Source organism: Amblyomma americanum, chromosome 3 (assembly GCF_052857255.1).
Source record: "Amblyomma americanum isolate KBUSLIRL-KWMA chromosome 3, ASM5285725v1, whole genome shotgun sequence".
Taxonomy (NCBI): Eukaryota; Metazoa; Arthropoda; class Arachnida; order Ixodida; family Ixodidae; genus Amblyomma; species Amblyomma americanum.
In genome coordinates this window covers 111,104,526-111,107,064 of record NC_135499.1, presented here as the reverse complement: position 1 = coordinate 111,107,064, position 2,539 = coordinate 111,104,526, and positions in this window count along the sequence as shown.

Here is a 2,539-nt window from a genome sequence, read left to right as displayed (position 1 = left end):
CGCAACAGTCTTTCGACTGCTGAAAGCGAAACTGAAACTGCATGGAAAAATATATTCAGTTTTAAATTAGGCGCTGGGCGTAGGCGAATTTCACGTGGTGATTCATTTTAACTAATTGTGTGCGTGTCTGTGTGTTTCACTTAATGGCGCATAAGCAGCTGAGGCTATCATGGACAGGGTTGGTAAGATCTCACTGGTGCGCTGGCGGACAACTACTTCTTTTAGAAACCAATTTCCCTGTCACATTCCCTTCTTTTAGGAATCTAACTAACCACTCGTGTCAGGTCTCCTACTGTATTCTCTCCTAAGAGCAAGCAAGGGTGGAAAGGGACGCGTTTGTGGCAAAATTTCGAGTTTCCTGCATGAAAAAATGCGGACGCCACATTCACAAAGAGGGTTTTCTTGTTTCATAACGTTCGCAATCATTCGCATGCAAAAATACACAATAAAAATTTCGGCGAGCACATTAAGCGAGCTCGTAGTGCTTTTACACAACCACATTCCAGTTTCCGTACTTCGTTGAAGCCATCAAGTGACGTTCGTCAAGTAGCTGCATAGGCAACGCCGAGTGCCGAGCAAGGAATGCAAACACGTGTATAATCATTCTCAATGTGGTATCTGAATCACCTCAAGGAGCTGAAAATAAAGCGAACCTCGGAAGAAAAAATTGAAAATTGGTTTTTTGATGAAAAGTAATGGCGCAGTAATTGTCTCTCATACGTCCCGAAAATATGGGTTTCCCAAAAGGTACCTTCACATGAAAGAAGGCGGGACTGCGCTTGTCCCCTCTTTATTCACGTGAATGAAGCTTTTGCGCAACCTATCTTTACGCTACGATGAGCCACATTGCTGAATCGCATGTGCCGGGGGACACCGGAACTGCGCCGTAAAAGAAGGGAGGAAGGTGGGAGTGAAAAACAGAAAGAGGTGCCGTTGTGGAGTTCTCTGAAATAATTTCCACCATTAACTTCTGAAGCACGCCGCTCACCTCCAATACTGTCTATACTCTCGACATCAGGCCCTCCCAATGGTGGGACGCCGTCACGTACTTTCACGCCATTTCTTCTTTTCTCTTCCCTCGCGGTGCCAAAAAACGCGAGCGGCGCATGCAAGCACCGATGTCATACGTAGCGCGATCATTCCGGGGAGTGCTCAGGTTTAGCATCGCGTAGAAGGAGCCAAAGTCGACAAGCGAAGAGGAGCCGCAAAGCAGAAGAGAGGGATGTAGTCGAGGGTTTGACGGCATACCGTCTGGTCAGGAATCATGGTGATGCAGATTGCTGGTCACTGGCCAAAGTCAAAAGATCAAAAGGCGTTTCGGGAGCACTACGGCTCCCTTGTTCACTATGAAACAATCGGCGCACGGATCCGTTCTTTTGTAGCACCCAGTAGCGTTTTTAATGATTTAGCATAGATAGGATGCAGAGTTCCGTCGTTCCTGTTTAATGTGTTAGACGATGTCTATATGAGAAGGGACTCAAGATTCTGCCGTGCTGACGTGTTCTTTTCTGTTGTCAATATCTTTACTTGATCCCAGCTAATCTCGTGGCCGGATTCTTGCACATGCTCTGCGATGGCGTTAGATGCTACTTTCCGGTTCCGGACGTCGTTCTGGTGCTCTCTCAGGCGTCTCCTGAAGTCCTTTGTTTCACCGATATATATTGATGAGCAATCGGCGCAGTCAATCTCATACACGTACAGCACCTGGAAATCTTTAACGAGGGAGCTTGTCCTTCACATTCACCAGTTCTATTCGCACCTTGCCAGCGGGGACGTGCGCGATGTTGACGCCATGCTTGCGGAAAATACGAGCAAGCGCTTCGCTCACGCTACATATGGGACAGCAGCTCGTTTTTCTTTTGGTTTTTTGCTATCGCGTTCTTCGGAGGTAGACACAGACGCGAGAGCACAGAAATACCAAAAGAAAAACGAGCTGCTGTCCCATACGTAGCGGGAATTAGCGAAGCGCTTCCTCGTATTTTCCGCAAGCATGGCGTCAACATCGCGCACGTCCCCGCTGGCAAGGTGCGAATAGAACTGGTGAATGGGAAGGACAAGCTCCCTCGTGAAAGATTTCCAGGTGTTGTGTATGAGATTGACTGCGCCGATTGCTCATCAATATATATCCGTGAAACAAAGGACTTCAGGAGACGCCTGAGAGAGCACCAGAACGACGTCCTAAACAAGAAAGCAGCATCTAACGCCATCGCCGAGCACGTGCAAGAATCCGGCCACGAGCTTAACTTTGATCAAGTAAAGATATTGACAACAGAAAAGAACACATCAGCACGGCAGAATCTTGAGTCCCTTAACATACAGACATCGTCTAACACATTAAACAGGAACGACGTAACTCTACATCCTATCTATGCTAAATCCTTAAAAACGCTACTGGGTGCTACAAAAGAACGGATCCGTGCGCCGATTGCTTCATAGTGAACAAGGGAGCCGTAGTGCTCCCGAAACGTCTTTTCATCTTTTGACTTTGGCCAGTGACCAGCAATCTGCATCAGAAGAGAGGGGATTGTGCGCTACCTTT